The sequence below is a fragment of the Rhea pennata genome, chromosome 10 (assembly GCF_028389875.1).
Source record: "Rhea pennata isolate bPtePen1 chromosome 10, bPtePen1.pri, whole genome shotgun sequence".
Taxonomy (NCBI): domain Eukaryota; kingdom Metazoa; phylum Chordata; class Aves; order Rheiformes; family Rheidae; genus Rhea; species Rhea pennata.
In genome coordinates this window covers 7718389-7745278 of record NC_084672.1, presented here as the reverse complement: position 1 = coordinate 7745278, position 26890 = coordinate 7718389, and the positions used below count along the sequence as shown (strand labels likewise).

At 42.7% G+C, this 26890-nt stretch overlaps 1 protein-coding gene across 1 annotated transcript in view; it reads right to left on the bottom strand.

The window, feature by feature from the left end:
• Positions 1 to 26334, bottom strand: part of LOC134144928 (A-kinase anchor protein 13-like) — a 109682-nt gene extending 83348 nt beyond the window's left edge. Inside the window, exons 1-2 of the mRNA XM_062584253.1 lie at positions 26282 to 26334; positions 4756 to 4811 (exon numbers count right to left, since the gene is read on the bottom strand). The gene's annotated coding sequence lies outside the window, so the exon portion shown is untranslated. The remainder of the gene's footprint in view (positions 1 to 4755; positions 4812 to 26281) is intronic.
• Positions 26335 to 26890: the final 556 nt, after the last annotated feature.

The window sequence follows — 26890 nt, the reverse complement described above, 5'->3', positions numbered from 1 at the left end:
TTCACATGGTATTTATGTTGGCTGTCCCACCACTTCCTTGTTAAGGAAAGTCTAGAACAAAGATATTTATTCTGTTACACTTATTATTCATTTATATCTACAAACACTTAGAAGTCAAACAGTTAGTAACTGTAGAGAACCCAGTGTTTAATGAAAGTTAATTGTCAGACTTGGCTGAGTGGGTTTCACAGAAAATTGGAGGAAGGTTGGGAGCTTTTTCTGTTTTTTTTTTTTAATGACTTAAATACTAAAATAAATTAACATTATTTTATATAAAATCCTATTTCTACTAGGTATTTCTACTGGTACCTACTCAACAGAAAACTCTTTTATGGCAAGGCACACCTATTTGTGAAATGGAAAAAGAGGTTGCTCACCACAGAGACACCCAAAGGAAGAAGAGTTGCTCAGATACCATTATGGTATCTGAACAGTCAAAACACAGCAATATTACAACATTTTATCTCGGAAGAGAAAATGATGTTAAGGAAAGCTGGAAGTGTGTTTTAACGCTACCTAAAAATAATCACCTGCACAGAAATCAATTCCTGATGCAGGCACTGGAGTGGGAAAGACAGAGCATCGACACCTTTAAAATGTTCAGCACGCTCTGTCCTTCTCTTTGAACAAACAAGGATGTTTCTAAAAAGACATATCTGCATTTCCAGGCCGTGTATTTTGTCTCATACTGATTCTGTACTCTGCAACAGGAGTGCTGTTTTGTTTTGTGCTTATACAATAACCACCACGGTAAATGGTCATCTACAGTTGATGCTCTTTTGTGCTAGGACCACAAATAGCAATTGCACTAAATAAGGATTTAAAATCATGGAAACTTAATGTTTGTCAGCATATTTCACATGCCCTCTTGCCTAGCGACCGAGCCAGCTCTCCCCTCTCTACCTATAGGCTGCAAAAGCTTTTCCCCAATCTGTACACAAGTTACAGCAAGCTAGTTTTGAAGGGAAAAGAAGGAGAAAGGCAGCATTCAAAGCTCCAAGGATTATTTACGAATAAGCTGAAGCCCTATAAACTTGGCTATTGAAGAAAGATAATCTTCTCTAGCTTATGCCAAGTGGGTCAGACAGCAGAAGAATCTCAGCAATCTTCAAAGTCAAAGCAGATGGGGAAGTGAATAAATGCCTCTGCAAGCAAAGAGGAAACAAGTTTCTGTTCACTTTAGCATGTTTCAAAGGTTTAGTTTTCTATCACTGAAAAAAATAAAATAAAAATAAAAATCCTGGCATCTACAGATTTTCAGGACATTTCCCCTACCTCCTACCTGTCTTCCTAGTATGGAGGAGGGCAAGGTGCTAAGAGGCATTTGTGAGAAATGTTCTTTGCTTTGTATTTAAGAAAAAAAATCTCTTAGGGTTCCTTTATCATTAAAACTTCAAGGCCATTGATATAAATATGTAACTCATAGTACAGACTACAATTAAATCATTAAGAAAGTAACATGCAAGTTTGTAACCAATCTTTTTTTCTTTTAAAATAATAACAACCCCCCCCCCCCAAAAAAAAAGTCAGCAGTGCAGACATGCCATGGAATGAGCACATAGTACATTCCTTAAGAAGCTGCAGTTGACCTCTTGGTCCTTTCTCAGGCTTTACATCGCTAGACAAGATTTGGGCCAAGACCATTTCCATACATTGGGATGATCTCTGTTTCAGGCTAACCTCATCGTCTAAGTGGTGAAACCTAAAACCAACTAATCTCTCCCAGGGTTATGCTTGTGGAACTGGGAATCCCTCCATCTGCCTCAGCAAAATAAAAAGATCACTGGCTGCAAAATAAACAACACGTTAACCGTAGAACAATAGCCAATGTTTGTCATGTGCTTCATGCCACCCACTAAGGCTGAACAATTTTCTATCAAATACTTCCCCCACCCCTCAAATTTCATACTTAGAAGAAAGAGCTTGTGCAATTTGAAGACATGCAACATATTTTGGATCCGTCCCAAGGAAGGACTCCCTTCTTCCTGGCATTCCTGAGAGTTTTGTAAGCTTTCTGGAATCAGAAGCAGCAGACACTAAATGGGAAGCATAAAAATATTTCACCCTGATGTTTTTTAACCAGGAACATTTAAATTGACCGTGCTGGGAACAGTGGAAGAATAAAAGAGTAATCAGTGTTATAGTTTGCTAAGGAGGCACAGAGAGCCAAAGACACACTGAGATGATGCTAGTCTTCCAAAGAAAATATTTCTAAGAGTAACAGGCATCCTTTCACCACTTATTTTAGGAGGCAGCTGCTGAGCTGCATCAGATATTCCACTGGTGTCTCCATGAGTGCTTTCTGCCGAGGACTTCCACTGGAGGAGCCAGGGCTGCAAAACTCATAAGAAAACTCCCCAGAAAGAGGCATTCAAAGGTTGCACAACACTGACACACTCTAGATAAAAGTCTTAGTTTAGACAAACTCAAGTCATTTTCTGATATTCAAATTGGGTTTTCTGAAGGATGGACAGGACAGAAATAGGACTATGTACTCCTTGTTTGTGTGTGTTTATATCATTATATAATCAAGAAAATTGAAAAGACTGGAAGTACGGAAAAGGAGTAGGGAGGAGTTGTGTTATGAGTAGTAAAAGGGGAGAAGGAATAAAGCTTCCAACTGAAACTAGTTTATCATTTTTTCCCTTTTATCAGTCATGATCACAAGCCAGAGTTAATCACCTTGCTTTATATGTGTGTGTGTGTGTGTGTGCGCGTGTGTATTTTTTTACCACGACAGCTACTCTTGTTAGCAAAGACACCATGATTTCCACAGCAACACTAAATGTTATAATACACAAATCAAGGATTCCCTAATTCTCCTCTATCCACTCCCTCACCCCCTTCCAAACACACACACACACACAACAACACTGAAAGGAATGTCAAGCTTAAAGGGCCATGTAAAGAGACATTTGGTAAAGTCAGACCTTTCCTCTGCACTCTAGTAGAAGGGAAGAAAAAAGTGCAAATTCACAGCAATCCACATTGGCTTTTTAATAGCCTTTCCACCAAAAGGAACTTTTGTTTTCACATGCCATGTGTGTTAGACCTGGGTCAACACAGCAACATGGGGAGTTTAAAATGGGTCACCTGATGCAACAGAAATACTCTCCCTCCAAACTATATTGCAGGAACTGCAGCCAAGCACCCCAACCACAGCAAAAACAAACCTTCTCGAACTGCACATCGTGTGTCAGCAAAGCAGCACTAATACAAAACCGAATTAAAATAAAGGAGTAGCAACCCTTCAGGAAGGCTAGGGCTTTATCAGGCTTCCACTGCACCAAACAAGGACCATGCAAGATATTAAGTCTGCTGCACAAAATTATTAAATCAAAAGGAGGAAAACAATGTCAGCCTTGTGCGTGTTTCATTGTTGAATAATGACAGTGTTTACCTTCCCGGTATAAAGCATTACTAGTCTGGACCCAACTTTAAAGCAGAGTACAAGACAGAATTAATTATGTCCTTTCCTCTTAACTACCATTCCCTGAGTTATTTATTAGCTAGGTCTGCATAAATTCATAGATGTGTCTAATATACAAAGCCGAAAAGCTCTGCTCCTCTGCTGGCCTTAGGACGGCTGCCTGAACACTTGACCGGTTCGCACGGTGCTTTCCCCGCTCAGGCCAGGCTGCGGACTCGACACGGCCCGCGGGCTGCGGGTCGGGCACCGCGTCAGCGACGCGGCGGCGGCCGCAAACGGCCGAGGAAGACGCGAACCGCGAGCGCGCTGCGAAGGACGAGCGCGTCTCACCTCCCCGCAACAACGCGTTTCTTCGTCGCCCGCTCCGGAACTGCGGGAAGCGGCGGCATCAGCGCAAGAAATGTGAAACCAGAGATCTTCCTTCATAAATCCCTTCCCAAAGAAGGGGAAAAGCCTCCTACTCTGACTGGCGCCCGCGCTACGCACCTGCAGTTCGAACATCAGCAGTTGCTGCTAAGAGTCCTATCCTGCGATACGGGTACCCCCGGCCAGGGCGCCGGCTTCTGCACCGGTTATTCAGAATTAAACAAGACCAGTGTAACAAACCGTGTTTGCGGTCCACCCTCAAAAACTCTGGCTGTCATTGATCAGCTTGAATGTTGATGCAAAAACATAGCGTTTTAGAGTTATAAACAGGTTTGGGGAGTTTGGGGATAGGAGGGAGGATGTTAGATTACTTCAAGATTACTTTTTGCTTTTGGAGAAAAAAAAAAAAAGAAAAAAAAACCACAAATCTCTCTCAAGCTCCCTATGATTTGTCCTCAGCGTCTAATGCTCTCACCTAGAGCTACTGAGCAGAAAAAGGAAAGAAAGAAGAAAAGGGGACAGAAGCCTTGAAATACTAAGGCTTCATTTTCTTAATGAAATGACGTTAGAGTGAAACTAGCAAAAACTGTTCACTTTCAAAAAAAAAACGCAGAGCAACTCTTAGGCAAAATAGCCTTTTATGAACGTATCAAACTGAGCTTTAATCAGCATATTGCTGCAATCTTCCAGTACACTGCACTATGTCCACTTAATTTGATTAAATTAATAAATAAGATCCTTAAGACACGCTACAGACACTACTCCTACTTATGTTTACTACATCTTGGAGCCTTAACCACAGCACATGCAGTGCAGCTGGCTGGCAGCTCGCAGTTACCACACAATGTGCAGAAGTAGTCAGACAGGGGAACTGATTCTAAAGATGACCCACCCCCCCCCCCAAAAAAAAAAAGAGAAAAAAGAAAGGAGAAGAAAAAAAAAAGTCTTGCTTCACTTACCTAAGCAAAGTTGTCATTAGAGAGTTTCCCAGTACTAAAATCCAAGAAAAAAAGGCCTGAAAAATAAAGTACAGAATTTTACTAAGTAGGACTTTTAAAACCTTTGTTCACTTATTTCTTGGCAACGTGAAAAGTCAATTAAAAAAAAAAAAAAAAGAAAAAAAAAACACACATTCACTCCGTCACTTTACATTTCAGACAGAAAAGTAACAGGTGCTGCTCAGGAAGCAAACCTATCAGAAAGGGGAGGACAGATTTTCCACTGGTGTTGCCAGTGTTATACCAGTACAAATCCACAAGTCTCAATCACACTGAACTGGAATAAAACTAGTGTAACGCAGTGGACAAGTCAGGCCTCAAACAATTCGCTCGACTGCCCCGCTTAGACATTTACTCATTCGTTCCTCCTGTTGAGCACTGCTGGAGCACCAAGGAGGACTGGAACAAGTTGTGGGGCGAGGAGCAAGGGAAGAGTCACCAACCCTAGAAAGGTTGAAGGTGGCAGGAATCAAAAACGTTGTTCATTAAAAACATCCAAACAGTCCCAGCCTAACTGAAATAACCCGTAAGGTAGCACAACATTGACCTGTATGAAGAATTCAAGATTATCAAGGGCATAAAAGCCACATAGCATTAAAAAGCACAGTGTGGGTATAGGCCAAAATGGTAAGAGTGCATGGCCACTATCAAATCCTTCAAAATGACTATCAAAAAATCCACTCGAGGCTTTTTAAGACTCATGAATGCAGACTAAAAAAAAACAAAACCCAAACTGACTGAATATGGATGACTGTAGGCTGGAAAAAAAAAAAAAAATCAAAGAGGGAGTTGATCGCTATTTAAGAGGAAGAAGTCTTTGCTTGTTCCAAGATTAAAAACTTGTAATTCTGGCCCTGGCTGAAGTACGATCATTCACTAATCTGGTACAATTTAGTTAGGCTGATCCTCCTTTCAGACAGACGGGGCATTATCAAAAGTTCCTCTATTCATTTCGCTTCCTGCTCGCTAGTGAAAGCCCCTTTTATACACGCTCCTAGAGAGGCTGTTAAAACTAGGGAAGACTTTCCGATATAGAAGATAAGGTAGTCGGCTTTATTCATGAGAGGAGGAAAGGAACTTACAGCGGCTGATTACAAGCTGCTCCACAGCTTAGAAGTGGAGGTTTGGAGGAGAGAGGTGAAAGATGATGGATTTCTCATTAACAAACGTCATACCCATAGCGTTACTGTTAGAGCTAGGCATTACCTCTCCTGTCGTTTAAGCAAGGAATTGAGATTCTGTTTTAATTAGCATTGCCAAGTACATGCATTTGGTTGACTCCTTTAAAAACACATGGAAGAGGTAGAATAGGGTACTTTTAAGAATAGGGTATTTTAAAGAGCAAACTAAAAATCTAAAAACGTCCATGACAAAAAAGGTCAAACTAGCCAGAGTCAGAGGAGGATGCTGTCTAGTAGACGTTCTCCAGCTTAAGACAGGTCAGGTATAATTTGGGGGAGGTCAGATCCTATTCTTACTGCAGACACGAGCATTCAGACTTCAGTGGAGTAAGATGGTGATTTCCACATTACTTAACATGTGTCAGCAATTTCAAACAGTTACTCTGCAGATTCTCAGTGCTCACCAAGCAAAGCCCCACTGCGGAAAGCCTGGTAAGGCGCTTGGCTGGTGAAAAGCTGTCTGGAAACTCTATCAAGACTCTGAAAAACATTTCCCCCCCATTAATGCTCAAACAATCTGGTATAGTTAAAATAGTTTTTAAATGCATCAAGGTAGAAATACAAATGAAAATGTATTTCTTCAGTTTTGAAAAGATCAAGCCAAGAAAGTAAGCCTCTACTAAAAGTTACAGCTAACACAGGTGGGTGCAAGGGTAAAGCCTGCTTCTTCCTTCCCTTCTCCCAGACTACTCTTCTCCATAAGAACTGGCCAGACAACTCCCAGAAAATAAGAATAATAATAAAAAAAAAAGACATCTGGAAACAACATGCAGCCTTAAAAGATACCAGGTCAGCTCTACTTAATATTTTGAATGGCTAGAACAATGATATGTTGCGTTGTTATCTGTTTTCCCTCTGACAACATTAAATAAGATTCATGCAAGCAAAAAAAAAAAACAGAATGTGTTTTAATACACTTTAAATTTTAAGAAGTGTTCCTGCCCATATAATAAAATAATGTATTTTTTAAACAGAAACCAGATTTTGAATCAGACAGGAACAGAATGCTGATCTCTAGAGAGAAAAAACACAGCTGGGATGGCATAAAGACTCAAGAGAAATGGTGCAAACTGGACCCACCTCCAAGTCCCAAGTCCAGTTTGGACCCACCTCCCGAGTGAAGGGCAAAGCAGGAGTGAGAGTGAATAGGTACTTATGTAAATACGGACAAGGTTGCCAAGTTTGACACATCACCTCTTGCTTCGCAGTACACCAAAAGCACTGCGTGTTAGTCCATTCAAGATGTGTCCTGGAGGCATCAGTACTTTCCTTCAGAATATCCCAATCCAGGGACAATTACTTCCACCAGCACCTTCTGTTCCTGCCCCCTTCCATCGACTTGCCCTATGCAGCTAAGCAGCAAGGAGATGCAACAAGATCTAGAGCTTATTTTGATCCGTTTTTTCCTTCAGGTTAATAACTAACTGTACAACTTCAGCACAAAATGTACAGGCATTCAAGTTCACTTAGTGGTCACATAATCCCTTCTCAGGGGATTGAGCACAAAAACGAGGGAACCAGGAGACTATGGTCCCTTTCTATTCTGCTACCAACCTACACCTCTTTAGGAACATAACTTAAGGCAAACTTAAGCATTCCTTCTCCTCACTTTGTGCTGTACTGGAGATATTACCTGTTGCACTCACTAGCTACAGCCATGAACTACAAGGGCTTAATCTGCAAACTCTCAGATTAAGTGGGTATTTCAGAAAAAGCTGCTAAATTTCAGATTCCCCAGACGGTAATGAAATTAATATTGCTTACCTATCTTCACACATGCTTTGCAACACAATAACTAAGGAGCCCAATATACTGTTATAGATATACAGTGAACATAATTAATTCTACATATTAATTAGCTTGCAGCTTAGCATTATTAATAAGGCCAGGTTTATCAAAACACACCAAAGGGAGTTTCCTATGGTGGGAATGTCGTAACAGGACGACAAGACATAGCCTGCTTGTTCTGCACGTTTTGTAAGATCATTGGGTCTTTCCTGTCAGAAAAGAACTCTTGTTGCACCAATATTTAATTAAAAATGAGTGAAGAAAGGGTATCCACACTTTCTGATTTGTTTTCAAGCCCAAGGAGCCAGCGCTGGCAAGTTACAGCTGATGAACCACTGCTATTCATTGGATCTAAGGAAATGAGATGGACTAGATGTTCCTCAGTCAACTGTTTTCAGCTTGATAAAGAATCAGCTGCACCAGATGCTATAATTGGTGTTAGGAAGTCAGACTGAATATTAGCAGTTTCCTTTTCAGGTTGAAAGACTACAGAAATCATAACAGCGGACCAGTGCCCGCTGTTACCTACCTCGATGCAGGTTAAAATATTCTTTCATGCCAGTAACAGTTTCAGGAGCCAAAAGAACTGGCTTCTTGTGCTCTAGCATTTCCCTTTTCATCTTCTTCAAACCCAAAGGTGGTTTGTTGTGATGCCACTGTGAAAAGCTAAACAAACAAAACAACTTTCTACTTCTAAAAGACCACACAGTCCTTGCTCATCTCCTTTATAGACCTGGATATGGATACAAATATTTAATGCCTATGTTCCTGTTCAAATTTTTGTTTGGAATAGCAGCAATTGAAGGAAATGAAAGCTTGCAATAGTAGCTTCTCTGTCACTCCAAGAATCTGCTTTACCACACAAGTCTGCAATTTCAGATTTCTGCATACATTGCGAGAAGCACTGTATGACCTAGCACTGAAGACCTAGCAGCAGCTGCATTTCAGTACAACAACAGGCATCTCCACAGCTCTGGGATCACATAGTCTATTTAAGAAGTTTTCAGCAAAACTCAAGAGATAAAAACCACAGAGAAGAAATTTAAAAATCAGAAAGGAAGGCCAACATATTCAACTGAGACTTCTCAAACTTTTGATGCTTGGAAACAATAAGGATTTTCCATCTTTCCCCTGAGCAAAACTATAACGTATGTTATTAATGCCAGAAAGCCTATAGGGCCAAAGAATGCACAAGAGAAGGTTTCTGGTTTACACAGAGAAAAAACACTCCAAGTTTTTGATCTCTGATATCTCTATAGAAGCAAAAGTTGATTGAACCTGCTTCTTTAGACATGCAAGCTCGCTTTGTTAAAAGTTAAATAAAAGTCCTGCAAAGATTGTCATTACTCAAAAGTGACTTAAAACTAATGAGCTTTTGCCAGCTAATCTGCAAACATGAACGCATGTGAGTAGCCATGCCAAAGCCACCCAAACCATCTCTCTCCAAGGCTTTCCTCCTGACTGCACTGGAGCTTGAAAACCAAAGTTGGACCCTAACCTGAATGACAATCGTGGGCTTGCTCTGTTCTGCATCCCCATGTTAAGTCACTCAGTGATGTTAAGCAGATGCATCTTGAATTTGCTGCTACTTCGAGTGTAAAGAGAAAAAAAGAAAGAGTCAGAAATAGTACTTATCAGGAAAAAAAGCAACTATTTTAAAATAAGTACTGCTACTGTTTGTAGAAAGGCCTGAAAAATAGATACATCTGAAGTTTTTCATGCGTTCAGTTTTTAAGTTGTATACAAGTCAATTTGGCAAATGAACTTAGTTAAGATTGCTCAAAAGAGGCTGAGGGTCCCGTCCCCCACCCTTTTCCTAAGTAAGTGAGCATGAGTTTCTGGCATAGATACTTGCATGTGAGATTTTAACATTCTCCTTTCCATAAACAGTCATACATCAAGCTCTAAAAATTTGCTTCACAGAAACATTTGTGCTAGTAAAACTCAATTATTCTAATATTTGTATGACACATACAGGAGGGGTGCATAAAAAGGTTATGGTGAGCTCATTTAAGAATTTAAACAAGTACTTGATAAAAAGTTTTTGAATTATTCGCTCTGCTCCTATATTAAATCATGCTTCCAAAGGAGTCTTTGAACAATAGCACAGAAGACACTGTATTTATAACAAAAAGGCAGTATTGAAGTTATCACTGTGTCTCACAGTGCAAGTCATTCATAATTACAGTCCTACATGCATGTGGATGCAGTATCATGAGTTGATTCATAATTCCACTGGATTAACTGAATACTTGTAATATTTATAGTTTATCCTTTCTGAAGAGACAGCATCACTTCTGTCTAAATATTAGAAGTATGACATTTTATGCTAAAAAAGGTGATTCCTTCAAAAACATCCAAACTTGAGAAAAGCGTTCAAGAAAACCACTAAGCAAGATTAGGACAAACACAATTTATGCCATCCTGCACGGGCACGCACATGAGCAAAGTGTCTGCAGTGTTTTGTTATTCTCCCACGGCTTCCAAGCCAAAGTCAACAGAAGACATCAGCATGCATCGTTCCATTTTAAATATTCATACAAAGTGTATATACAACTATGCATCTTCCTATGCGTGCTCCCTGCATATATACCATTTCCCCCCCATCCCAAACTCGGGGTCTTCTAGAAAAAGGAAACGTGGGGGACTTTGAGGAGTAAACCCAGCAAGTGGTGCTCCGTCGTCTTGTACGCACATCCACCCGCAGCCCGCTTCCTTTTTTTCCACTCCTTTTCCTTCTATATCATTGAGTGCGCTTGACATTTTGTGCTCATTAACACAAGCCAGGGCTTTCTCTTAAAAATATTCTCCAAGAGAATTTCAGTTACGGACATCACCTATAAAAACATCCCCTTTTCCATAATGTTCTCTATACTGCATCAGTATATACTGTTCCCAAATAAGCTGTCGGGCCACTGAAACAAGGTCACAGAGCTACAAAAACCAGGCCCCCTCCCTACATTCAGCAGTGCTCCCACAGCAAGCGCAGGATGAGTCAGGCTCCCAATATAGCTGGTTTCAGGCATTTCTGACAATGTTAATTTAATGACAGTATTTCATTCCCTTCAGTCATTTCATCCAGGGAGCTCAACTTAAGTATTAATGAAGTGTTTTAACACACTCGCTGCCTAAAGGAGATGTGGGGTGTCACCTAATCAGCCAGTCAACGGGGAAATCTAGCTGCTCTGTTTGCCAACATGGCAAAGAAAAGGGTTTTCACATCACAAGAGCTAAGGAGAAGTTTCAGTGAGAGGCTTGAGGAAGACACTGAAGGTACTACATCAACAATTAATACCTAGCCTAGAGACAACAGCGGGAGACCTACCCCGAGCAGAACCAACAAAACTAGCCAAAAAGCCTAAGGAACGTATCCAGCCATCTGCAAGCAGATGGGGGTTTATACTGTCTTGTTTTGCTATTTCAAAGCCAAGCCAGAGTAACAGTGCCATCAGCAACATTCTGATTTTTTTTTTAACTATTGAATTTAACTTTGTCACTGTGGTTTCCTTCAAACAAATCCCCATCTCCTCATTCACTTGTTCTTATGAATTTATCTATTTGAAGCACAAGACTAACACCTGCATCACTGCAAATGTAACTGTGGCAAAATACCGTGGCTATTTGTAGACTTCCTGTGCATTAAAAACATTGGTGCATCTTTGCCTTGAGCAGTTATTTACAGTGCTAGAAATCATGAAGATAGACATTAGAGAGAGAGAGAGATCAGAAGCAACCTCCTAATTGGTTATGCAATAATTCTTTGTATTCACTTTTAAAAATTACTCAGAGGGGAAAACAAAATCATTAGAAGATCTTTGCAAATCTGTCAAATGGAAAAAAAAAAAAAAAAAGCATTTGAAACTCTGAGGTAGTTCATTCCAGTTGAGACAAGACACTTTACACTTTAACTGAATTGGCAACTCAGATTCAGCTTCAGGCTCTGATACAGGTTTTGAATCAAATCTCTAAGCACAGTGAAACCCTTATTAGCCTGTCTTTACTCTAATTTTAATCTTAGTTAATTCTGAGTATCTAATTTATTTTTTCAGAACTGGATATACCTTAATTGCATGCAAATTATTCTGGCTAGCATAGTTAAAATCTCCCTTAGTCAAATAATACTTTGTGTATTGACAGCCAAGAAAAAAAAAATGAAAATTCTTAAAAACAGGCAAAAGCACTTTCTTAAAGGCACGACAACCGGGTGTTTTAATTTTCCAAAAAAATCTCTAACTCAACAAAACATGGCCATGTAGTCTTGCATTACAAAGGTTTTTGACGTGTTTAAAAACCTGACATTTCTGTTTCACAAAAAAGTTTGGGAGGAGGACGGAAAAAGAGGAGAAAAGAGGAAAATGTTTTAGATTTTTATCCTTAGAAAGGAACAAAAGAATCCTGTTCCCTCCCCGCTACTTTCTTTTAATTTATGACTAAAACGGCGAGCAGAAGAGACAAGTAAAAAGAGAAAATAGTTTGCTAAAAAAAACTCCCAATTCCTATTTTTGCTAATGTGACAAATTTATAACTGTTTTGTGTTTAAAATAAAGATTTTAAAGGCTTGCTTAAAATTAACAGAAAATCTGGAGCAAGCAAAGCACAACAACTTCTGCTTTAAAGCTTCAAAATTCTTAGTGCTACTGCTACAAAACACTTACCAATATCGGCACAAGCAGTATTAACATCCTGCAGCAAGCCCAAGGCTCTGAACATCAGGTTACTATCTCTCCCAATTATGAAATGTTTATTACGTATTTCCTGTACTATTTGCATGGTTGCTTGGATGTTTTCTTAATGCTTATTTAGTACAAAGCTACTAAAATCGCCCATTAAGGCTCAAGCAAAAAAAAAAAAAAAAAAAAAAGGCACTAAATGAATTAATCATGCTGGTTTCCTACTCTTTTCCTCCACACTTATTTCTGCCATTTCATTTAATTGCCTTCTCTCTCCCACTTCTGTTCAAGATGCAGTTGCATGTAAAAGCGATGCAATTCTGATCGCAGGTCGCCCAGCCCGTAACGAAATGCATCCTTTCAAGTTAAGCATACGCCCCGTCAAAGTCTGTTTGACTAATATGAATACGAGAGACGAGTAATATTTATACGTTTGCCACATCAGGGCCAAGAGAGGGGTTCTGATTTGAGAGTGAAATTCAAGCGAGACGCACAGGCTGGGAGAAGAGCCAGAGCCTGCCAAGAGCACGAGATTAACTCTCTCATGCGTTAGGTCTTGGAGTCAGGTACACTCCAGTTCGCTCTTGGTTCCCACGTGGGTGAAGGCCTCCGCCTTCAGACTGGCACTGGAACATCAGATGTTTCCACAACTTGTGCTAAAACTCCCATGCAGAAGGGGGAGGAGTAAAAAAAAAAAAAAAAAAAAAAAAAAAAATCACTTAAATTTCACTTTTTAACCTCTGGGCTTTCCTTCATTTTGGTTGCTTTACACATCCAGGATTGTATAGGATGCAGCGTGCTGCCTCGATCAGCGCTTGCAGCACGCAGCTGCGGAAGCGCGGCGCGCTGGAGAGGGCTCCCCGACAGATGTTTCTATTCAAGAATCCTGCCAAGGAGGCAGGAAAGCGAGAGTTCACTACCTTGGCGTTATTTACATTTCTCCACATCTAGTAATAATTATGCCACAAGCAGTTTAAAGGGGAAAATAAGGAGCAGCAAAAAAGCATTTCACCATAGCACTCGTTAAAGGAGCAAAGGAAGAAAAAAAAAAAACACACTTTTTTATTCCAGTTCTGAAACTTCGCCTGGCTTAAATTTGCCCACAGGGAATCAGAAATCAAAATAAAATCCTCCTCTACTCTCAGCAGGGCCTCGTGCCAATGATCTACCTTTACCATTTTGCAAGATGGCAGTTTGGCTCCAGGCACCCTTCTCGGACGTCGGGAACGGTTAACTACGCCAGGCCCCCAGTCTCTGGGCTTGTGGGCCAGGAGCTTTGCACGTAGCGGGATGACAAGCTGCTGGAGACGGTCTGCGAGTCATTTTGAAAGGGAGCTAGATCGATCAGAGAAGCAGGGGCGCTTCGGCACGGCATCCCGAGCTGCCTTGCAACCCGCGAGCCTCGGCGCGCTCGCGCAAAGAACGGGCTGGATAAGGCTGATGTCACTGCCTGCACGTTTTCCTTCTCTTTTCCAGGATAAACAGATTCCTTATCCAGCACAGAGGATAGAGCTTCTCCTTCAGCAACTGTGCCACACAAATCAAACGTTCCTGGGACCGAACCTGGTGCTCTTGGCTCACTCAAAATCTAAAAACTGCTGGGAGGGCGCTTTCGAGACGTCCGTCCAAGCCTCAGTCCTGAGGCCCAGCAGCTTTGGGAGCGAGCTGCCAGATCCAGTCTGGCAGCCCGAACAGCTACTCGACGCACTGTCCCAACCGCCGAAACACTGGAGCACTATCTGCTCCGACCACGCTCCCCTACCTTCTCCAGCCTGTCCCGATGTGCTCCCAGCAGCAAGAGGCAGGACAAGACAGGGCAGTGGGGAAAGCCTTTTCCACACCAGCTTTGTGATCTACAGAGATCTTCCTGAGCTTATGGGGAAGGTGGGGCAGGGGAGAGGGAAAAAAAAAAAAAAAATCCATGCAGCCCATTTCTATAAAAGTCTATACTTGCTCGAGCTTTTAAGGGGTTCTGTACTTCAAATATTTAAGCTGCACACTCTGTATCATGTTTCCTCTAAAGTGTCGTGCTGGCGAACATTGCCCAGACAGGGAAGCTTTACAGCGAGCGAGTGCAGGGTTCCTTTCGCGCCACTGCCACGATGGGACGCTTTCCCTCCCGAAGTAAACCAGACGCTAATGCTATTTATGGATCCCATTGCAGAACTCGACAGGCTATCAATCTACTATTCATCAATGTGCAAATAGGTTTTATTTCATTGCAGGGAGAATAGATTTAAAAGGAGGAAAAAAATGCCCTCAAGTTCTGCCTTCTTTCTTTTTTTTTTTTTTTTAAAAGAAAACTTTTAAGAGTAGTTGGATATTCAACATAGAAAAATAAAACCTGCAAGTTTTATTATTTGGGGAATCACTTTTTTTTTTTTTTTTAATGATATTCTCAGGCCAGTTCCTAAAGTACTGTTAGAGGAAACCAAACATCCATGGGAAAAAAGGGTCAGCTGATGTCAGCACGGGACAGACACAGATTGTACCTCCAGAAGAACATGTCAACTCCATTATTCCCCCACCTCCAGAAGAAAGGCAGGGAACTTAACTGTGAAATCTTCCTTACTTCACAGAAAAAGAATACATCAGAGTTTCCGGAGACATATAGCTGGAAAGCATGTACCAGCACTGTTTTTAAAGATTAACACAGCTGAGTCCTCTGACTTGCACTGCTAATTATCTGGGGCTTTATTGGGAAGTACAACTTCGTTCTTACAAGCACTTTCACAGAAGCACCTTTAAATTTAAAATGCCAACTGTAAATGCATCTTCTGTTCAGATAAAGCACCCACAAACAAGTAATTTGACATGTAAGAAGTTTTACGAAGCTCTTACAGAGCCCAAGGACATTTGGAAATACAGACGCAAATTTAGAATGAGTCTTAGTATTATCATCAGCAAAAAACAATTCTATTTTTAGACATTTCCCTTTGGTGTTTCCTGTAATTTTCCTTTTTTTTTTTTTTTCCCCAACTCCTTTGAGAAAATAAGTTGTTTGGCTAGTAGGAAAAAAAAAGATGGAAGAACCTGTTCTGCAAGACATACAAACAAAGCAGTATCTTCAAAAAAAATTAAAAAAAACTCATTCAAAAGTATGTAAATATTAGGGCTGGTAACACAAACAATAAAACCACAGGAAACACAAGAAATTAAAAATAGATCAGGATTTATTCGATTTCCTGGCTGCTGGATATATATAAGCATCTCTGGGTTGGCCATACTGGACAATTTATTTTCTGTATACCAGACACAGGAGAGTTTACACAGTCAGATAAAAGACAGTAACACTTCAAAAAAAATCAGTATCTGTGCTGATACTGCATATATTCCTTAGCAGGCAACATCATCAGTTAGGCAAATGCACCCAGGACCTCACATATCGCAGGAAGGGGGTTAAGTTTCCTAGGCAAACTAGTGGATTAGAGCCTCACTTCAAGTAGAGGTTACTAAGCAATGCTACATGAAGTCTGCTCCTAAATGAGGAATGCTTGTTAATGCCGAATCAGAGCAAGAAGCAGGGGCGACAAACGGGCAGTGTCCAGCACACTGTGCAGAGAGAGTCCCAGCAGCTCTGCCTAGCTGGAAGGCCATGTAGCTTCTCACTGCATTCACCATCACGCGTATTCCTGAACACCCACTGCTGACAGACTCTCCCTTAGCATCCCAAAGCAGCTCTTTCTATCCTCTCCATCACAGGAGCAGTCTTTTTGCCAACTGGTCAGAAACGAGACAGTCCCAACAAGACACATTTTATGTCTCTTGTGAAGATAACAGGAATGCATTATCTGCAGGAGTTCAAATGCTGCTCTGCTGAGCACCACGGCCACATTAACACAACGTGATGCAACAACTCCCTGCTCTTCGTTCTGACTTCCATTGAATACTAAACCAAACCTTATTCTTCACTTGCAAGATATCAGACTTTCCCATGGCATGAAGTGGTGTAGCAGTCCTGAGGACAAAAGTTGACAAGAGTTAAAGCACGCTTGCTTCCGTTAACACTTCCAACTTTATATCCTTTGGGCCACAGTTCATACAAAGAAACACAAGTTTTGATGAGATGTTTGGTTTTCCCTTTGCAGGCTTGAGAGTAACTGCCACACACGTGGATCAGAATCAAGTTCCCAAAAAACAGAGTTGCACCATGGTGCTAAAACCAGATGCTTCCAAGACTGAGGTGGGCATAAGCCTGAAATGGCCCAACTCCCTCTTTGTACTGAAATATCAGAAGCCCACAGCATAAATGCACACAGTTTTTTTTTTTTTAATGCAAATAGTATTATTCCTTTTTAATTAATATCATAAGCAGTGGTGAGACTAGGTTTTTAGTTAAAATTGTCAAAAATATTACATATTTGTAATATGAAAGGGGGAAGAGAATCTAAGTAGAGCCCAAAAATCTTTCTAAATTTATACTCACTCAATATCTTTTACCATATTTTGGGGCATATGATATCCTGGATCTTTCTGTATCAAGCAATTGTACAGTAACTGTTTGACTACCATTTATCTAACATCTTTTAATATTAATCAACATAGCAGAGGGAGTAGATCATAAAAGCAACTCAGTAAAGGAAGGCTAGAAAACTTTTTGCAATTTCGAGAAGATACATATATTTGCAAGTCACATGAATCCTCAAAGCTTCTCAAGTAGTTTTGAATTTTCATTGTAGAACTTGCTGTTAGCTTAGTGAAGGGTTTTCACTGTATACACTCACTACATGTTTCTGGAATAGGATCTCTTATTATTCTCAAACAACAGCCTGCTGACTTCTGAACTTTGAGATTATAAAGCAAGAAAGTTACTGAATACTTGCATACAAAGTGATTGGCTAAGAAAAAGCAGCACAAAGTCCTGCCAAAATACTAGCTAATCTGATAAAGAAAAAAACAAGGAGGTCTTAAGTACTCTTCCCCACAGTTTAGAACTAATTCCAGTTGCAAAAGGAAGTTCATTATATTTTACAGTATACCTCTTGTTCACATACTACATTGGAGAGACAATAGTTTCCCATCTTAAAGCCACAGCCCACAAGGGCTTAAATAGTTTATAAGGGCAAAGAGGTAGATTACCTCAAATATAGTAAACTCTGAAACCCAGTACGTGCACTACTTTTACTCAGATCAGTCAGTGCTACTTGTAATCTGACTGGAAGGAGGAGAGAAACAAATTAATGATACGTACGTGACATGCAACTGGTTGCCACTTAAATATTTCTCTAATTCTCCTGCTTTCAATGTACTTCACAAACAATTAATCCTCTTAACATCCATGCAAGCATATTTATTATCCCCAGTTTTAGCTTGTAAGCTCTTCAAGCAATGAGCTGGTTATTTTTCTAGCTTAATACAAGACTCATTAAAATTGGGACTGAGGCCATGCTTTAACTGTAAAATGACTACCAAGTAATTAGCTCCCATCACCCCATTCCCCCCCAGCATTTTACAGAGGAGACAAGCAAGACATCCACTTAGCTACTCTGGGTTGGCTATGCCAACCCACGCAGAAGTGCTCAAATTCTCCACCTCCGTGCCATATTCGCCCTTCCTCAGCCCATGCCACCAAAACACACTTTCCAAAATTAGTTAGTGACTACGTCCAGTGTGGAAAACCAGCTCCAGATCCAAGAGACCTTTAAGTCCACATTGCACAAGCAGGTTCCCACAACTTGACCACATGCAGCCACAGCTACAGCCCCCACGGCCGGAGCCTGGGTAACCCCTTGCAGGCACCTGCAGCAGATCTGAACATGACCTACTGCTTTCCTCCTAGAGATTGCATTACTTAATGCAGAAGAACCTGCTGCTCACCAAAACATTTGCAGCAACATCTTGTCTTGCACAATGCAAAAGTGTGAAGAGTCACCTGGATCTTGTAAAATGAACTTTCATTACATAAAACTTCCCTCTACAGCGGTACATAGAAAAGTTTTAGTCTGTGTTTCCCTAGTCAGCCAAGACAACCTACCTTCATCAGAGCTGCTAGGAGAAGAGCAACTATAAACATTTACATTTAATACAACAAAAGATTTGCTCACCACCTCTTGGGTTACACTGTGCTCTTAGCTGATGATCAGTCATCATAAAAATGGGCGGAACTGCTGCAAACCACTCAACCATGGAAAAACTGACTCCCATGTCAAGCGAAGCTCTTGTGCACACGGCAAACCCCATCAAAACATGCAAAGCGCTGTCATTACTCCCATCGTGGGAAGTTTTTCGGCTGTGGATGCAAAAACATGTGCTGCACAGCATGCGAACCAGCATATTTTACCTTTATCTCCAGAATCAATATCTGTCACTGGCTTACAGAGCTTCAGATCAGACTACAGAAACTATTTTAATCTAGGTCACGTACAAACCCATTCATCTCGAATTCGTTTTAAAACAATTCAAGAACAGCACTCCACGAGGAAGAAGCACGGATTCTGCAAGATGGCCACGACCGTCAGTAATGCCTCCTTGTTGCTGCACTGAAGGATTTAGAGAAGCACGGAACAAAAACAACAAAATCCCTCCAATTCATCAGGTAAGCCTCACGCACCACATGACTCACTGAGTGATATTAACTAAAAAAAGGCAATGCATAGTTTTGCTGTGATCTTACTTGCAGCTTCAGTAATTAGGAAGGGTGCTGTGCTACACAAAAAACTGCTTTCAAAAGAAATTGCCTTTTAAATCTGTCAAAGCTTGTTGTCATTTCTCCTTCCAACCCCCCCCCCAAAAAAAAATCACTCCCCTATTTCCTTTAGCACCTGCTTCCTCCACTCAAGTATTCATTGTGCAGCCGTTCTTACACCACAGAAGACTTCAGCATCCCAGAGGAAACTCCAGAGGAAAACCAGTCTGTGAAACAGGCAGTCTCCATTCAAGACTTTCTCCATTCACTTCATAATCTCAGTCATTTGCATTCCTTATTTGCCCTCTTTTACTCTTGACAGCAGCCTCCAAGATTTGTCCAGGTGCTGAAAGCAGCACGTGGTTGGCAGTATACAGCAGGAAGTCCCCAGTGCAGGAAGCTGCTGGATGCCAGAAGGCCAGATGGTCACGAAGGCGAGCAACCCCACCTTGGTCTTGCCTTCCTCTGCACAGGTCCCTGGCAGAGCTCGAGGAGCATGGCCTGGCCCAAGATGGCTTTTCTTACCTTTGCGCCAAGGGTGCTGAAAGAGACACCTCAAAAACACGGTGGGAGCACAGCGGCATCCCTCCCTTCCTCCAGCACACTGCAAGAGTGGCCAGACAAACTCACCCTGCACATCCACTTCCTGTGGAAAATTTTTATCCCCTGCAGGAGATCCCTACGCAGATTCACGCCTTTCTTTGGTTGTCCCTAAATTGCAATCGAAAGTACCTGGAGGAATAGGAGAGAGTCAGGCGGCAGCTTGCGTGACACATGCCAGGTGTGTCCGTCCATGGAAGGGGAGGGGGGAAAAGAGTCAGTAGTTCTAGGCTCAAGAAAGTCTGATTTAAAAGTTCCTATTCAGTGACAAAATTCTTGCTCGTAATGGTTTAACTGGCGCATTCAGACTTACATAGCAGTTATACCATTGGGAGCTGAGACACAGAGAAAGACATTGACTTTCCCAAGTAGCTTTGCCAGAAACCTCAGATACAATTTAGATGAAGCTACAAAGCACGTCATAGGTTTTAACATAACTTTTTGCTCTAATTTGCATTAGTCACGGGCAATAAAAAGCACAGATCCACAGGCAGAATTCAAGCAGAACACGTTGGGTAGTCTCTCGTAACACGGGCAAGGTTTTAAACCTCATAATCAAATGCCACATACCATTCTGCTTTACTATTAGGTGATCACCATAAATCATGCTCATGCAGAGTAAGTCTCACCAATTTTAAGTAATTCATCACCTATTTTATTTCTCCTCTCACTCAGAGGGAAAAAAAAAGTTGCTGCTACGCAAAAAACAATCCTTAAATCCTTCCCCTATACTGGGTAAGGCTAACCTCCGTGGTGGTGTTACACTGTGAATAACACTTCACTCTAAACAATCTGGAGAAATCTTTCATCATGTATTTTGCAAATATAAACCTAAGTCAAAAACAGTTCTGTAAAAAGACTAAAGCCTAATCAAATTTATAAAAAGTAGACTAGTCACCTAAAAGATGTCCAGAAAAATATGCTGATAGAAACTAGAAGTACTGCCTACTGCTAGTGCTGGCATTTAGCATATTCTATTTTAGAGAATTGCACAAGTGCTTGAAACTAAGGTGCATATACCCGGGCTTAGTGATTTTGAACAGCATCTTGAAATCCCAAGATTTCAGGATCCAACTCACTGATACAAATAGTCAATCACCACGCCAATATTTCTAAGGAAATAATAGGACAACTCATACAAGCATTATCAGCACGAGAAAACAGTGAAGGTTCAGTCACTGTATCCAATGATTACGGAATTTATCACCACTTTTGGAAAGATAGCAGTGCCTAAGTGGGAAAAGAATGTTATTAACAGGGTGAATTATGGAATCATAGGAAAGTTCTTTTGGAAATAAGAGATTAGATCATTTGGAAGAAATAAAAAGGTAATTCTTGGTCCTTATGAAGGAGAGGGAGACATCCAAAGAAAATACAAGTGGTCATGGAGGATTAACACAGTAAAATAACTCCCTGCTATAAAATTACAAGTTAATATATCAAAAAAGCACCATTGCTGGATGCTACAGTCAAGGCCAAAAATCTAAGTCTTCTAAAAGCTGTAAAAGTCTACAAGGTTCACACCATCAGCAGTCCAGGCCAGCAGAGAGAAACCCAGGCAAGGGGCTGCCCAGGGGCACGATACCCTCTGCTGGCCCTCCAAATCTTGCACCCATATTTAGAATATATTGAATTCCAAGCCCTCAGCACCACTGCTGTCAGCATGGCTGACACCTTCTTCTTTTGCTACTTTCTCTTGCACTCACTTTCTCTAATCCCATGCACAATATCTGAGAAGCTCCCAGACTGCCTTTGCACTACAGCTCAGTGTTTGAACTGCAAGAGAACTACATTGTTACCCCAATAAGTAAAGGATTTTAGCCTTTTTCTCACCTATAACAAAAATCACCCAAAAAAGCTCTTCAGCATCTGGTATTTTTAAAAGAAAAAGCTCATATAAGGTAGTCTTGTTAGACTGCATGACTGCATCGTAACATGTGATTAATTATAAGCATAGCAGAATAATGTTTATTTTTTACAAGTTATCACACTGCATACTTTTTAAAGCCTATGTTGACTACTTTAAAACATTCGTGATTACACTTTCTTCTCCTGTTTCTCAACAACTTATGAGTGTACCTAAAATGTTTATAAAGAGAAGAGATGATAAAAAATGCAAGGGCTTACCTTTGCTTCTTTGGAGAACAAGTATCTTAAGTCTGCACAGAAATAATTGTAGTCTTAGTGAACTAAAAAAGGAAACAATTTAACTCACTGTCTTATCTTAGGAATACATCTCGTCTTTTTCACATGCTATAAAACAGGGACGGGCAACTCTGTTAAATGCCTTCTTTGTAATCAAAAAAGGTCTTCCAAGGGTGTAGTGTCAGGAGCGTTCCTCCTGGTGGAAGCAAGCACGCATCTCCTGGCCTTTTCCAAAACCCCTCAGTTTTGCCCCTACAGTTGTTTGCAAGGCCACAAAGGGACATGCGTCAGGGAACTGATCCAGGTGAAGAATGAACGTTTTTGCTGAGCTTTTCTCGGTTGGGGAACTGATCCAAGGTAGAAATTGTACAGCAGCAGGGAAAAAAAAATTATTCTTAACTGGAATCAATTTCCCGGTCTGGTTCACTAAATAGACCCACAAATATCTGCACTGGCACAGCTGGGGAATTGGAGCAGGCTGCTTACGCCTACACTGCCACACAAAAGGAGAGTGCAAAATTACAGCCTGAATTTAGACTACCATTGAGAAAGTTTTACCTACTGCATGCTTCCATCAACTGTCCTAGCAAGCAAAGAAACAGCTTACAGGATTTGTCGCATATCTCTCATGTCGACATCAACAGAAAAGTCACCCTGTTGCTGTGACAAGGCAGTAACTATATAGTAAGAGGCATATTTTTGAATAAGATCGGCATAGCTCGACTGCAGCAGCAAACTCTCTTCGTAGCTCCTTTCACTGGAATGCTGCCATCATATTTTCTTATCGCTAACCAAAGTAACTAACCAGCTAACTCTCAGTGATGTGTTTTGCTTTCTAGTTCTGTATAAAGGTCATTTGCAAGGCAGAAAGGTTTAAAAAAAGAAAAAGAAAAAAGGAAGGACACCAACCTGTATCCATGGTTTTATTTTTAACAATAACCTGGCAGTGCAATGCCAGGGTGCACCCCACCAACACAAGTGTTTGATCATTCCGTAAGTACTAGGAGGGGCCAATCCCTCCGCACACAAAAACTGTTGACAGCTGCTTTCAAAAGGGTGGGGGGATATTCGTGAAATCTGACTGTATACAACACCCTAAAAATCTTCAAGCAATTTAGCAAGTTTTGATTGAGAAAGGCAACTGCAGTGCTGCCTGGCCATTACTGCCCAGGTGCTCGATGCCACCTTCTCCCCTCCGAGCCAGGCTCCCCAGCAGCCACTCACCCCTCAGTGAATCGCAGCACAAGAGCAGCAGAGCAAAACTGCATCTATATCCAAAACCACCAGTGGCTTCAGAAACTCACTTACCACCTTTATCTAGCCTGCGGGCGATAAATGAGAACAAGTGAGCAGAGCAGTACTTGACACTGAGAAGAGCCCAGAAATCACGAATTGCACGCCACAAGGTGCTTCCCCCACCTTAGTTTTATACATCCCTACAGTCTTTCATGTACCTGGAAAATAGAGGATGCTGTTTATGTTATCTTCTGGCTAGGAACGAGACAAACTGCTAATTCACCATCCACTAGGTAGGTTACATATGGGCACACGATCTCCCAGGGACAGCATACTGTAACTTTACGGCCTCTTGGACTTGAAGTCTTTCACTAAAATTTTTTTAACTTCTGCACACTAAATTCTTAACTCCTTAACACCAGCAGAGCAAAACCCAAACCAAACAGTTCCTCCATGCTAATCAGCTGCACAGCTGAGTTTACTTCAGGCTATATTGCCAGTCTGGGGAACCCCTTCAGAAATAACATTTATCAACACTCCAGTAAATTGCACACACAAGCAGCGATAGCAGTAAGTAGGAAAGCATCCGAGCTGCTTCGCAAAGACTGTTTTACAGGCAAGTGGAACATCACCAAATGCTGAGCAGAGAAAACTGATATGGTGGTGTCCTGGATACAGAGCGGAGGAGAAATAGGTGCAGCAGGCACAGCAACTTGCACAAGAATTTTTTGTTAAGTAACTATCTATTAAAAATTACTATGCTATAAGAAAACTATATGAAAGCATCCATTGCTTTCATGAGTGTGTGAATATCACCAGTAAATCCACCAACATTTTTTCTATAGTTTGACTACAACCCAACTCATGTTTTGGATAGAATAACCAGATTCCTTTAACCATACTTAATACTCCCCTTAGTACAAAAGTGTACCCCAGACCAGAACACAGCTTAGCCAGAAGGACATCCTGCTGAGAGATTAGCAGCAGTTCTGTATAAGCTTGGGCTTCAAAGCTTCTCTATATAGACTATGTCTAGCATCGGACAGTACCTGACAGAGCCCTATTTCTCTGAAAAGCTTTGACTTTTTAAAGTATTTTTCTCCTTTGACGCTGTGAAGCTGTAAATCAAGAGCGTCACGCTCCTGCCTTTCTATCCCAGCCATCATCCCTGGCTGGGCTCTGTTATTCAGAACATGCCATATTGTCACCTTCTGGGCTATGCTGACTATGCCTTGGCCACCAGACCTAGGTGCGAGAAGTTGGCTGGGACATGGTGACAAAACGCTGTGCATCCACACTACCCGACGGAGACTCGTAATTCAGGCTCCCTACAAAACCTGTCGGCCTTGCAGAACACAACATCCGTGCCCTTCCATCTAGCAACAGCCCCAGGCTAGCCTGTCTGCCCAGCATGGGACTGCATGGGAAGGACAGACGGGAGGCACAGCAGGCTCAACCCTTACATATGGAAGACAGGTACACATCTGAACTCATGCCAAGGTTCAACACATATCCAGATTATCCTTACCTTGCCTAATGCATCCTTACCTTGCATTGAGGCTTGCAAAAAAAAAATCCCCAGGTGTCCAAGCAAGGTATTCTCACTGTGAAAGGTGAGAGCCTGGACCAAGGGCGGCCTGTGCTGATCAAAGTATAGCAGTGCTTTCTACATGAATGCTCCTCCAGTACAGCGAGCAGCTACTATCCACAGAATTGGATGTTACGAGGTTAATGTCCTGCTCCTACGACGTCTATATATAAAAATACACCTCCTCTAACACAGTAATAAATGAATCATTAGTCCCTTAGCCTTTAAGGTACAGTGTGGAACTTCAGTTCACCTTTGCAATTTCGCAGGAGCCCAGAAACAGTGTGTGAAATACGGAAGGAAAAAAAATCTGGCAAGGGGTGGATTTTTAAGTTCAAGGCAGTCACCATAAAACAGAAATAATGTAGTTTGTCCCTTTAAAACAGACTGCATTATCCGAAACTTCCAGCACACGAGACATTCATGGAGCTCAGACCAACTGTCTAAACTCAGTTCAGAATCTACATGCTTAACATATTTCTACTGCATAACATATCTCCACGAGTACCTAAAGTTTTACAGCCGACAAAGATTGCAGACAACCCCACAGCTACCAGTTGTCCAACAAAAGCGCAGCAGCTATAATCTCTTTATCGTGTCGCTATCTGGTCGTCCGCAGCAGAACCGGTACAGTATGCTCACACAAAACTCCGAGAATCGCTTTTTCACTTCTGAGCTCCAGCTAATGCAAAGGCCTGTAAAGGACGTTGGAGCAGAACCAATTACAGAGGTCAGCAAAATTGATCTTGGCTAATCCCAACTCCTTTATATGACTTGCAGGGATAACACAGTCACAGAAGGTGGATTAATGAACCCCGACAATTTGTAGGTTAAGGAACAGCCACGCTTTCACAATCCTCGCCCAGGAATTCCCGCGTTTGCTTCAAAAGAAGCATGACTTCACTTAAGAGACAGGGGGGAAAAAAAGAACAAAAAAAAACAAAAAAACCACCCCATTTTTACGCAGCAGAGCAAACGCCCAGAGCAGTCCCCGTGGCAATGACCGTCTGAGCAACTTCAAAGGCTCCCCCAGGCCCAAAGGTGAGAAAAACCGACAGCCAGTTGCTGGGGAGACTCCGGGATCAAGCCGAGATGACTTCCCTCGCAGCGGACCGAGGGCTGCAGCCGCGTCGCCGAACTTCGCGGCTTCTTTAGCTGCAATTTTCGGACGGAGGGGGCTGAGAAGGGAGGGAGGCCGGCCGGCCGGGAGGGAGGGCAGCGCGCCCGCCGCGCACCGCAGACAATAGCGCCGGGAGCCGCCGGCGCCCGCGGCGAGGACGCAGGGCCACGAAACGAACGAAAATAAACAAATGTATAAATAAACCAACATAAAATAAAACTAAGCGCGAAGTGAAACAGCGCACACGCACCAGGAGGGCAGCCCGCCCGCAGCACCCCCCCCTCCCCGCCCCGGATACAACCCGGCAGCGGCTCGACACAAAGTTGCGAGGAGAAAAGCCGTGAGAAAGAGGAGGGGGAAGGGGAAAGGGAAGTGCTCCAGGGCCCGGGAAGAGGGGCAATGCCGCCCCAGACCCCCTCCCCCCGGGCCCAGCCAGCCGGAGGGGCCGCCCCAAACTTCCTCCCCCCCCCCCCCCTTTCTTCGCTTCCCCCCCCCCCCCCCCCCCCCGAGAAAGCGCGGCGGGCGCAGACTCACCGGGCGGCTCCGGCCCTGGCAGCGGGGGCCGGGAGGGAAGGGAAGGGAGAGGGAAGGGGACGAAGGTGGAGGGGGGGGAGGAGGGAAGCGGCCGCCGGGCTGGGTGCTCTCCGCCCGGGGAGGCGGGCAGGGAGGCGGGCCGGGGGCCGCGGGCTGCAACCTGAGCGCCGCTCGCCGCCCCCGCGCCGCGCCCCAGCCCGCATGCGCCGCCGCGGAGCCGCGCCGCCCCCGCGCCCGCGGAGGGGGCCGCGGGGCCTCTACCGAGCCGGGTTTTACCGCCTGGCGAAGAGCCTTCGGCCGCCGCCCCGCCACGGCGGAGACGGAGCGCGGGGAGGGCCGAGCGCGGGCGAGCCGCATCACCTGCGCGGCCTTGCGCCGCGCTGGGCAGCCGCCCGGCCGCTCACGGCACTGCCGCGCCGTGCTAAAGGGCGCAGGCAACTCTTTTTTGAGGCTGAGAGTTTATTTTTCTTCGAAGGGGATGCTTCCCACGTGCCAGACTTCAGCTTTAAGGGCCTGCTTTGCTTCCTGTTGCGTTTGCAGCGTTCCCACTTCCAGCAATTTTAGCTTCTTCCCAGGCTTCCAGCGCAAACTGTCCAGCTGTGCGTGGGA